We start from the raw sequence: 13,663 nt of genomic DNA on the forward strand, positions 1-13,663 counted from the left end.
AAACACAGAGATTCTACTTACAGAGCAGACACAGCACAGATGTTTCCTTCATCGTCCTTCTCACTCATTTCAGCTTTTTTTCATTTCTGTCACTGACACCAAGTAAAGCCCGCCCTCTTCCTCTGAGTACCAGCTTTCTATTGGTTCAAAGGCAGTGAGTGGGAGGCTGAATTTTTTGATTTGCTTGGAGAAAAGGTTAGCGGTCACTTACCAAGTGACTAAAAGGCATTTTTGTCTGGATTTCTTTTCCCCCTTCTAAACGCTTATAATTATATCAAAGAAACAGACCAGTAAAACACTAACATACACAAACAGTTGAAAATAAATTAAAACTAACAATAACAATGAAAAAAAAAACTTTTGTAAAAACATAATCTCATTACATCTTATATAATTGAATATCTATCCACCCTGCCCCTAGAACAAAAATGTCCTCTGCTCTCAGTGATCTGTAGTTTGGTTGATGAACAAATCCATGTCCATGTAGTTACATCCCCCTCAGTGAGAGAGGCAGATATGAGCTGAAACACAGGAATCAAACCAGGGACGCTGCTGTTATGGAGCTGAACTGGAACCATTCAGACACTGAGGCCCTCTGAACACATTTTAATTACAGCTGTGCAGAGACACACTGATGACTGACTGGAACACTATGATTCACATTTTACATTAACACCATCCTCACACATGTTTATATATGGCCACTAGAGGGAGATGTTGGACTTTAAACACTAACATGGATACTAGCAGATGATCAATGATGCTGTCATAGTTTGATTGAAAGGCATTAAGATAAAAAGTATGTTTGTATCTAATGAAAATTCATATTTCACTGTGGATAAAGTTTGCCTTCATTCAAATATGTGTTTCTCATGGTAATTAAATAAGTTTTGGCGACTGTGAGTGTTAAAGAATTTCTGGGTTTTCAAACTTAAGTGTTCCTCTGGAATTCAGGAAACGTTGTTTTGTGCCCCTCCCTGCTCCCACTACTACGGTCATAACGTAGAAACTAACTACGGCAAGCTGATGACACTCAGTTAAATGTTTAGGTGTTGTTTCCATGTGATTTCAAGAAAGTAGTGAAATTTATAAGACATAATAATTACACCATGTTTGACGAAACACACAGTTCACCTAAAAGTGTTGGAAGTGACAGAAAGATCTTTGACTTTCAGTCACTTGTGATAGAAATGGTTATATTTAGACATGTGCTTCATGCATCTGCTGTAATAACATATGAACACGGCGCTCAGCAGTGTGCTGGATGCTATAAGTGATTTTATAACATAAAGTGTCCCACGCAGAGGAACGCTGCGGGACGTGACATATCGTCAGTATATTATGCTTCGGGAGTGAGAACGGGCTGTTTAAAACATAAGCTTGAATATCAGTGTGCCAGTGTGAGTACTGTCCATGGTGCTGATCAACAGCTGGAATTCTCACAAAGCCGAATGGACTCGGGCCCAGATTCTCTTTAATAATGCTGTGAGTTTATTTACAAGTTCATGGTGAAATTTTAGGTCTACTTTGCCATCACATAACTGCTGCACCTCATCTGTCAGTCTTTTCAGCTCGATGATTCCCTTCATTACACCAGCAGTAGCTAATGTTTGGACTGTCATGCCTGCCCTCCTGCTCACCATCTACCTCTATATCACTAATCAAAGAGCAAAAAGGCTTGACATCTTGCCTCACTTACCTTCGCCACTCATCTGCACATTAAATTGGTTGGATCCTCTCAAAGCACTTGGCCTCCTGCTTTTCAAGTAAGCATAAATTTTGTCAACATACACCTTCCTTCCAGCTTTCTCTGCCCAGGAATAACCCTCCCCACACCTGACACTCTCACTCCTGTCACACATTTTTAATTTTTTCAGTAATCCCAGGTGGGGATGAGTTCCCTGTCGGGGGTAGGCTTTTCAGTGCTTTGAGCACTTGATGGTTTGCCTTTAAAGTTGCCTCGAACCTGGTACACTCCAGAAGCTGACTCCAACAGGCTTCCCCTCCTGCGACTGCCTCCATTCTGCAGGCAGAGGCATCGTTTGATGTGGGGAAAAACAGTCGTCTGGTTCCGGTGTTTCGTGACACTGAAGTAGACAGTTATTTTGACTCATTTGAGTGGATAGCTACAGCCTTGCGCTGGCCACGGAATGCGTGGGCCATCCTGCTGCACGCCCAGGCTCAGGATGTTTGTTCCTCATTGTCAGCTGAGAATAGCCCGGATTAAGACAAGTAGAAAAGTGCCATCCTGCTGGCTTATGAGCTGGTCCCAGAGGCTTATAGGCAGCATTTTCGGGAGTTAAAAAGAGTACAGGGCCAGTCCTACTGAGATTTTGCAAGGGCGAAAATTGTTCTTTTTGATCAGTGGCGTATGGTCTGTGAGGCTACTGATCTGGCTGCGGTGCGTGAATTAATCCTCATAGAGGAATTTAAGAACTGCATCGCAGTATATCTTAGTGAACACAGCTGCTGTTCATTGGCCTCGTTTGACACCTGGGCCCAGTCAGCAATCACCTCTCTGAGGTTAAATAAGCTGGGAATGAACGGTGTGGTGCGGATGGTTTTTGTCCTGTGACTTTAGACCACAGCTAAAAAGACTGTGCGAAGATTCACAAATATATGTAACTTTTGTAAGTAGCTGCAGCTTTTCATGGTCTTTCTTTTTGCAATTCTCAACGCTTCTGCTGAGAAACAACAATTGACTAGCTGAAGGTGCACAACCACAGACTGGTGTCTTTTTCAGTGCAAACCGACACTTCACCATAGAGCAAGTGCTCAAAATATAAACAGTGTCATTGTCCAAACCAGAACTGATAAGTGTCATCAGCTTCAGATTACAGGAAGCAGCTGCTGTGGTTTTAGAACTTTTTAAGTAGTTAAAAAGGTTCATTGTATTACCATTGTCTCTTTATGCACATCATAGTAACAACACATTCACCCTAACAGAGAGCAGTGTTATTGAATTTAATTCAGTTCAGATTTATTTATATAGCACCCAATCACAAAAACGTGAATACACTGACATGCCTCTGGATAAGTCTATAACCACTAACTTTCTAATCCAAGTTAATGTAGTGAAATTACTTTGTTTTTGTTCAGCAGATTAAATTTCCAGTTGTAGGGTTATAATTATAATAATAATAAAAATTGAACAGTTATATTTAAGAAAGGTTACCAAAGAATCTTCTGGTTATTATTTTGTTTTCTTAACATTAAAGAGTTAATAAAAAATTGGTATTTATTTTTACCATGTCAGCTGCTGTTAGCTGGTTTCGTTGTGACTTAAAACATCAAGGTAAAGTCCTCCATATATAATAAAGCTTATCTGTGAAGTTTACAGCCACTGGGAAGTTTCTGCTGCTGTGGTTTTATGCTTGATTTTTTTGTGTGCTTGTTTTAATTTTTGTTTGATACATATATATATATATATATATATATATATGTGTGGTGGCTAACCAACCGGACATAGTGGTGGTAGACAAACAGCAGAAGACGGCTGTAGTGATCATCAGGAACATCAGGAAGAAGGAACACGAGAAGCTGGAGAAATACCAAGGGCTCAGAGAAGAGCTCGAGAGGATGTGGAGGGTGAAGGTAACGGTGGTCCCCGTGGTAATCGGAGCACTAGGTGCGGTGACTCCCAAGCTAGGCGAGTGGCTCCAGCAGATCCCGGGAACAACATCAGAGATCTCTGTCCAGAAGAGCGCAGTCCTGGGAACAGCTAAGATACTGCGCAGGACCCTCAAGCTCCCAGGCCTCTGGTAGAGGACCCGAGCTTGAAGGATAAACCGCCCGCAGGGGCGTGCTGGGTGTTTTTATATATATGTATATACATATATATATATATATGTATATACACATATATATATATATATATATATATGTATATACACATATATATATATATATATATGTATATACACATATATATATATATATATATATATATATATGTATATACACACATATATATATATATATATGTATATACACATATATATATATGTATATACACATATATATATATGTATATACACATATATATATATGTATATATATATATACACATATATATATATATATACATATATGTATGTATATATGTATGTATATATGTATATATGTATATATATATATGTATGTATATATGTATATATATATATATACACACATATACACATATATATATATATATATATATATATATATATATATATATATATATATGTAAATATGGTCAGTCTTATGTTGGTCAGTCTTATGTTGTTTTTAAAGTGCTATATAAATAAATGATTGATATGGTTTTCTGCAGTAAAATAAAGCACACAACCGAACTGGAAGAAGTCAAATTTTCCCTCTGACATAATGGTGAAACTCCCAGAACCATGTGAGAAACGCATGAGAACAAACGTTTATTAATCCTTCAGAGAAACTAAAGTGTTTCTGTGCAAACAAAAACAAGGTGCTTAACTCATATTGTTAAGATAACAATAAAATAGACATTTAAAACTCCAGAAGTAGGATCTGAATTATTATTCATATTTGTTTAAATAAGTGAAAAAATACATAAAACATAAAAATATGTATAAAATGTGGATGTCCTCTGGTCTGAGGTGCTGGGGGGACCAATTATAGACCAGCAGCTGGACGTCACTGGTTGGACTGGTGGACTACTTCAGTGAAGAGTAGACGACATCTGGCTCTGGTTTAAAGTCTGAACACAAACATGATCTGATAGGTGAGATTTCATCTTTTTAACATATCTTTGAAATAGATGTATGTTTTTACACTTCTTCATTTTTTTTTCTATAACGTAAATTAAGTAATCATGTAATCATGTTTCCTGTTGTTTGAACATACACAGTTCAAACAACAGGAAACATAATTACAATCTCTATAGTTTGATCAAGACCTTCAAGAACTCCACCTCTCTGCATCACACAGTTTAGATGTTACTGAGACCGAGACACCTCAACCCTCCTGTACCGCCCACACTTTAGCATCTTGTTGATGTTTACAAGAGTCAAACCTCGAACCCACAGAGCTGAAACAATTGCATCAACTCCATCCAGTGACATTAAAAGTCAAACATACGTTGTTTTCAACTTCTCACAGAAGATTTCTCAGACAGACGGCAAAACTTAAAAACACAAACCTTGAAGTTTCCATTCTGTACACTACTAGACATGATTCTTGTAAGTAAGACCGTACCCACAGTTTCCAACTAGTTTTCCAACTGTTCTCTGGGTCAATATTTATTTTTTGTTTTGTCTGACAACCTCCTCTGGAGAGATTTTGTTGCAAGATGGAGCCACACTTCATGAACAGCAAAACATTCAGTGAAAAACTACCAACCTGTCCAGGGTAACCTCACCTCTCGTCCTGACAGCTAATAAACAATAGTTCATGACTGAACTGGATAAGCAGCTGACAAAATGAATGGATTAATGGGTCTATCAAAAGATTTAAGGAGGATATCGTACTAATTGGTAAGAATGTTTTGCTGACACAAACAAGTGCTCTCTCTCTCTACTTTCACAGGCTGGATGAGCAGTGAGGCTTCAGAGAGTAAAAGTGATCAGTGGTGTATGAGGGGCCGTACAAGCCAAAATTCATTCTTTCACTCTCACACACATACATTCTTCTTTCACACACATATATTTTCACTCTCACATACATATATTTTCACTCTCACATACATATATTTTCACTCTCACACACATACATTCTTCTTTCACACACATATATTTTCACTCTCACACACATATATTTTCACTCTCACACACATACATTCTTCTTTCACACACATATATTTTCACTCTCACATACATATATTTTCACTCTCACACACATACATTCTTCTTTCACACACATATATTTTCACTCTCACATACATATATTTTCACTCTCACACACATACATTCTTCTTTCACACACATATATTTTCACTCTCACACACATACATTCTTCTTTCACACACATATATTTTCACTCTCACATACATATATTTTCACTCTCACACACATACATTCTTCTTTCACACACATATATTTTCACTCTCACACACATACATTCTTCTTCACACACATATATTTTCACTCTCACACACATATATTTTCACTCTCACACACATACATTCTTCTTTCACACACATATATTTTCACTCTCACATACATATATTTTCACTCTCACACACATACATTCTTCTTTCACACACATATATTTTCACTCTCACACACATACATTCTTCTTTCACACACATATATTTTCACTCTCACACACATACATTCTTCTTTCACACACATATATTTTCACTCTCACACACATACATTCTTCTTTCACACACATATATTTTCACTCTCACACACATATATTTTCACTCTCACACACATACATTCTTCTTTCACACACATATATTTTCACTCTCACATACATATATTTTCACTCTCACACACATACATTCTTCTTTCACACACATATATTTTCACTCTCACACACATATATTTTCACTCTCACATACATATATTTTCACTCTCACATACATATATTTTCACTCTCACACACATACATTCTTCTTTCACACACATATATTTTCACTCTCACACACATATATTTTCACTCTCACACACATACATTCTTCTTTCACACACATATATTTTCACTCTCACACACATATATTTTCACTCTCACACACATACATTCTTCTTTCACACACATATATTTTCACTCTCACATACATATATTTCACTCTCACACACATACATTCTTCTTTCACACACATATATTTTCACTCTCACACACATATATTTTCACTCTCACACACATACATTCTTCTTTCACACACATATATTTTCACTCTCACACACATATATTTTCACTCTCACACACATATATTTTCACTCTCACATACATATATTTTCACTCTCACATACATATATTTTCACTCTCACACACATACATTCTTCTTTCACACACATATATTTTCACTCTCACACACATATATTTTCACTCTCACACACATATATTTTCACTCTCACATACATATATTTTCACTCTCACACACATACATTCTTCTTTCACACACATATATTTTCACTCTCACATACATACATTTTCATTTATGCATTCCTACATTTTGCTCTCCTTTACATGCATTCAATATGCATTTAATCTCACAAATAATATATGTATGTAAGAAGAGAATGCATACATGTCAGAAGAAAATATATGTATGTGAATGAAAGAGTATAGTGGAAACGGAAGGAGTTTAATGGAAACGGAAGGCTGGGTGTCTGTACCGCTGTGATTGGCTGAGAAGCACGCGCGGGTCACTTTCAAGTGTCTGACAGTATGGAGGGGGGAGAAGAAACTCGAGTTCTTCAGCAAGCTATCGGGGTTTTAAGAAATATTTTATCATCTCCTGAAACGGTCACATCGTTGTCCTCGTCACTTGATCGAGATGGGACGGGCTCAACTTTTTTTTTTACGTGCGCTCAAATTTTTTTTACGTGCGCTCAGAATAGTGGGACAAAAATAAGGCCATAGGTAACAGGCATCTCCGAAAATGTTAGAGCACTTATGGAAATATGTGATGTCTTGATGAATCAAGCAGATATTTGAAGTTTACACAGCACCATTCTCGCATGAAAATATCTTAAAAGTTTATTTTGTGACCTATGGCGTTATTTTTGTGCCACAAAACCAGCCAATCACAGACTTGGATGCAAAAATATCTGATTGGCTGTTCTGGTCTCCAATCAGCTCGAAATGACGAAATGCAATATCTCAGAATCCATTTCGTCCAAAACTCAAACGAGGCAGTGGCAGAGAAGCACAGAGTGGCAGAGTTTGAAATATTACTCTTTCTGGGTTACTGTGGCGTTATTTTTGTGCCACTATTCTGAGCGCACGTAAAAAAAAAGTTGAGCCCGTCCCATCTCGATCAAGTGACGAGGACAACGATGTGACCGTTTCAGGAGATGATAAAATATTTCTTAACACCCCGATAGCTTGCTGAAGAACTCGAGTTTCTTCTCCCCCCTCCATACTGTCAGACACTTGAAAGTGACCCGCGCGTGCTTCTCAGCCAATCACAGCGGTACAGACACCCAGCCTTCCGTTTCCATTAAACTCCTTCCGTTTCCACTATACTCTTTCATTCACATACATATATTTTCTTCTGACATGTATGCATTCTCTTCTTACATACATATATTATTTGTGAGATTAAATGCATATTGAATGCATGTAAATGAGAGCAAAATGTAGGAATGCATAAATGAAAATGTATGTATGTGAGAGTGAAAATATATATATGTGTGTGAAAGAAGAATGTATGTGTGCGAGAGTGAAAATATATGTATGTGAGAGTGAAAATATATGTATGTGAGAGTGAAAATATATGTATGTGAGAGTGAAAATATATATGTGTGTGAAAGAAGAATGTATGTATGTGAGAGTGAAAATGTATGTATGTGAGAGTGAAAATATATGTATGTGAGAGTGAAAATATATGTATGTGAGAGTGAAAATATATGTGTGTGAAAGAAGAATGTATGTGTGTGAGAGTGAAAATATATGTGTGTGAAAGAAGAATGTATGTGTGTGAGAGTGAAAGAATGAAAATATATGTATGTGAGAGTGAAAATATATGTGTGTGAGAGAAGAATGTATGTGTGTGAGAGTGAAAGAATGAATTTTGGCTTGTACGGCCCCTCATAGTGGTGCTCAGTTGTGTTGTAGCAGTAAAGCGGTGTGGGTGTGCAAACCATGACCCAGTTTGACCCATGTGTATAGGAAAAAATGAACTGCGTAGGAAGACAGGAAGTAACTGGGTTGAAACACATTGATATTGGCTTTATTTGAGTTTAGTTGTAATTTGTGCTATACTTACATGGGAAACTGTCTGCTTCCACGCTGCAGGACAGGATAATAGATACAACCCACATTTAACATGAATTCTCTCTATTTATAGTAGCTTTGCATGATTCACAGTTATAAATAAACCTTATCTATCTTATACTGAACCTTGCTGTAGCCTCTGTCCTCATTCTCTGTCTGATTTGACCTTTAACATTCGTCAAACATTCATGTGATTGTCTGCCCTTAGGTGGGCGTGGCCATTGTGCCTGAGATGAGCATGTTACGGATATCCCCTCTATGACAGCATCTCGATCCAACAAATGCATACTGGGGTGAGATGCACACAGGTGATTTGCTGTGGCGACTCCTTAAGGGAGAAGAAAAGAAGTGATAAACTAAGTTTTACAACAGTCTGAGCTTTTGGCGCACACGGTTGTACTGTGCACAACCTCATTGTTTGAAATTTTAGTCATGACTGATATGAACCTCTAGGACTCTCCACTGGAACAGGAGATAATTTTGGCCCTTATGAATGGAAATCTGATTTACGTCAGTGCAAAAAATTTCTTAAGGCACATTTAAAACTGACTTTACCTTCTGTTTTATACTTCTGAGGGAATGTGTAACATTGTTCTAGTTTAAGTTACTGTGTCTTCCCTGTGTTCCATGTGTCATACTCAGTCGGTTTCTCAGTGTCAACTCTGCATCTTTGTGAATTGTCTCGTGTTTCCTGTTTTAGTTTGATAGTCCTGCGTTCAGTGTTTCTAGTTTTGCTTCCCCTTGGTCTCGTCATGTTTGATTACTTGCAGCTGTGCTCTCCTCTTGTGTCTCATTCCCTCGTTATCCCTCTGTGAATTTATTTCTATCTGTCAGTGTTGTGTCATATCCTCATCTTGCTGTGTTTTTTCTCCTGCCATATTTCTGAACAAATTCTAGTTCCCAGTTGGTTTGTTTTCCTCGTTTTTAGTCTCCAGTCTTTTTCATTTTTCTGCTTTTGGATTTTTGTTTCTAGTATGTTTTTTGCTACAGCGCAACAGAGCTGCCTCCTTTTGTTCACTGCTTGGTTTTTGAGTCTTGCACTTGGGTCCTTTATCCTGCCTGCCACACAGCACACCGTGACAAAGTCATGATGTGGTTAATTTAGCTTGAAATGCATTTCTGCCCAATGTTAAAGATAAAGAGCAGCTGTACCTCTTTGCCTGTTTGGTGTGACAGCTGTTTGTCCATAACTGACAGCTTCAGTTCTCACTGCTGAGTACACGACATGTGTGTCAGTCTCTGCAGAAACAAACACACAAAATTACTAGAGGTACACTAACAGCACTGATGTACTACTGAAATACATCTGTGGAAATTATTTTTTTATTTTTAGCGTTTGCACTTAGCAGCAGGTTTTCACAGTTTTGTCCACTTTTTTCCACCTCTGCTGAGAAACAGGAACTGATTGCATAAAACTTGTAGGCGTTTGTATGATGAAATTGCACAACCACAGTCATGGCCCCCTTTTCTTTTTTTACTGCAGTGCGACACATTTCACCGCAGAGCACCAAGAAAACAAGTTCTCACAAAATGAACACTGCCATTGGCCAAAACAGATCTCTCTGTGGTGAAAAAGTCTCTTGAGCTTCAGACTAGAATCAACAACAGGAAGTAACTGCTGTGGTTAAACATGCAGGACTTGTTTCATTGCATTAAGGGATATTTGGTCTCTTCAGTGTGCACATTCACGCTGCTAACAACTTCTGGGTGTCAAACCCAGACTCATTTGGGCTGCTAATGGATTTTTTCCCCAGATATGGCATTGCCAAATGTCAAAACACACCAAATCAAATGTGGCACAAAGAAAACCACCAATACTCAAATTCCTCATTTTCATTTATTTATTTTAGGTGGAGCTACCACACTGTCAAAGATGCATGCAAGAGTCAACTCTGTCCCCTGGTCTCAATTTTGGATAGAGATGGTTTGTGTGTTTTTAATAAATGTTTTATTAGCTGTGTTTCTTTACCTTTAACTGATACGAGTAACAAAAAATCAATAATCAGTATGACTGAAGTTATTCTCCAACACAGCCTGGCCTCTCTCAGATGATTGCTTATTTCTTTCTATTCAGTTTCTATTCTGTTTTTCTATTCGGCATGCAGAGGGCTGGTGTGACAGAAGAGGATGAGATAGAGACAAAGGCAGATCCAGTTTTTTCCCTGTTGTTTTTTTTTTTTTTAAATTGTGTGGGTTGTCGGTCCACCCAGCGTTGACAGCTGTTTACCTCAGCTGTCAACGCTGGTTGAGAAGCATCCAAGTTTATTTGGTCTGGAGGACCCGTTTTTGCCACCGTTAGCTGTTGTTTGCTTGTGCTATTGACGCTTTCTTTTCTTTCTATCTTTTTTTTTTCTATCTTGTCCTGTCTGGCAGCTTTTGTGATCAGAATTATTATCAGAATGCTTAATGGTGGTGTTTCAAAAATTACAATTCAGAGGCAGAACTGTTAATTTATTGCAGTTAATGGAGTAGTCCTCTTTGGATGAGAACTTGTGTGTTGAGTGTGATCATCTTTATAAGTGATGTTTGTGAATAACTTCTAGAGGAGAAGTAATATATTGTCAGCATATAGGCCTATCTTATGGTTCATATTTTCAGTTTTAACCTCTTGAGTATCTACATTTTGAACTTTGAAGTAGATCTAAGATTGATGGGCTCTGATGCTTAATGAATAAACTGTCATATGATATGAGAATGCTATCAAACAGTTTATCAGTGTGATATTTTAGATTCTCAAGCCTAACATTAGCTGGCATAATGTTAGCTTTTAACCAGCTGTTATTTTTGTTCAGTCCGGTCTTGTCTGATCTCCGGAGACAGAAAGGCAAATGTCTTATCTGCTGACAATAAATAATGGGTAAACTATCAGGCCCAAATAAGAATCTTTTTGTATGTTTTTGGGTCTTAGAGCCCTGACTTCAGTGAGACTTGAGGTGAGGAGGAAGAAGACAACAACATTTTATGAATATGCTGGTGATATTGTCTCGTTCCCTCACATTTTCATTTCTTTGCTAAAGAAACAATGCTAAATTGTCTTCTGTCTGTTCTAATGTTGGCATTTAGCTTAAAGCAAAGGACTAGTTTTAGGCTGTAGAAGTGAACTATGATGGAGACAAGACGAGCAGCTGTACCTCTCATCTTTGAATTGTTTTGCTTCTCTTTGATGATGATTTCTGCATAACTGGTGTCTTCAGATGTCACTGATGAGGGCACTGCAGCTGAATCTCTCACTGCACAATAAAAGACACACAGAGGATCATTAGCTAATAGGAGAGCGGCTCACACAGAAGTTTCTGCTACTATAGAAAACTTTCTGAGAATACATAAAATTTCAGTTATAGAGCACCTAAGATTTGGACTGCTGAGTCTTTTCGTTTTTTATCCACAGTTTTTTAAAAAAAATATATTGTTTATATTTTATGTATAAAGATAAATTAGAGTCAAAACATGCACTGACAACATTACTTCCCATCATCGTGTTGACTGTAGCAGTGAAAATATCAAAAAACTACAAAATAATGATGTTAATAAAAGGTATATTTAGAATTTAAATGGGTTTTAAAATGTTGGTGTCCTATCACAAAAAGCAGTGAAGTCTGTCAAAAATCAATCTGCAAACAATATTAAGTAAGTTCCTCTAATATGAGGAATTAATTCATATTTTTAAATGAACAGCCCTGTGTTGAAACAGCTGCAGCTGAAGTGTTTTCTTTCTATCAGAAACAGGATGCTGGACGACTGCAGAGCTGTTAGCTTCAGTTAACCACAGACCACAAACACAATGAACATCAAGCAACACATAATAATACAGTTTTAAGACAAAACCTCATATTTTATCAAGATTATTCTATTTTATTCCTAAATTTTTGACAAAAAAACAAATCAAGTAAAAACAACATGTTAGTAAAGGTGTGAATTAATTTAAGTAAAATGCGAAATGCTTCATAATTCTGTAATCACAATGAATATAACTGAACCTTTAATGCGAGAAAACAATTTTATATATGTAAGATGTAACAAGTTGAAGTGACTTTCTTTTGCATGCAATGTAAACACCAAACAAAGTTAATCATAATACATGTGTAAATAAACTAACACATGTAAAATTTTTGAACTCGGAGTCTCACCGTCAGGTTTCCTGTGAACACATCGTCTCACCAGCAGAACCAGTAACACCAGTAGAACCACAACACAGACTGATCCAACACATGACAACACAAGGAGAACAGGAAGAGGTGTGGATGTAGGTGGAGGTGTGGATGTAGGTGGAGGTGTGGTGGTGTGTTTCCCTAAAATAAAGCAAACACAGTCATTAAGTTGTCGTCACATTGTGAATGTTGAAAGCTGCAGAAACACAGACAGGTGAGTGTGTCACCTGTGACAGTGATCCAGCTGGATGGAGACTCTCCATGACCGCTGATGTCACACTTGTAGAGGCCTTCATCAGACCTGGAAACATGCTGGATGGTCATGTGACCTGTAGCCTCATTCCCAATAAAGACACCATCTTTGAAAAAAACAGCTGGGAGGTTGGAGGGAGTGGTCTTTGTTTTACAGAGCAGAGTGACGTCATCTCCCTCCATCACAGGGAGGACAGGACTCTGCAGGATCACTGATCCACCTCAACACAGAGACAAACTACAGCATTTCATCCATTTACACACAGCTTCATCAACACTAACTCCACACACTCAGCTTACCAGTGACTGTCAGGTTAACCATGTTACTGATGGGACCCTCTCTGGACTCACACCAGTAAACT

The 13,663-nt window shown here is 37.6% G+C and overlaps 1 protein-coding gene and 1 long non-coding RNA gene across 2 annotated transcripts in view; both read right to left on the reverse strand.

Annotated features, from left to right (window-relative positions):
* Positions 1–13,663, reverse strand: part of LOC109201252 (coxsackievirus and adenovirus receptor) — a 98,483-nt gene that overhangs the window by 22,544 nt on the left and 62,276 nt on the right. The gene's annotated exons all lie outside the window — the stretch shown is intronic.
* LOC106096750 (uncharacterized) lies at positions 8,728–13,086 on the reverse strand. Its single transcript, XR_002061295.2, has 4 exons — positions 13,029–13,086; positions 12,033–12,131; positions 10,054–10,140; positions 8,728–9,229 (listed from the first exon to the last, which is right to left on the reverse strand). It is a non-coding gene; the product is annotated as an uncharacterized LOC106096750 (long non-coding RNA).

This window comes from Oreochromis niloticus, linkage group LG3, assembly GCF_001858045.2.
Source record: "Oreochromis niloticus isolate F11D_XX linkage group LG3, O_niloticus_UMD_NMBU, whole genome shotgun sequence".
In the NCBI taxonomy this organism is placed as follows: Eukaryota; Metazoa; Chordata; class Actinopteri; order Cichliformes; family Cichlidae; genus Oreochromis; species Oreochromis niloticus.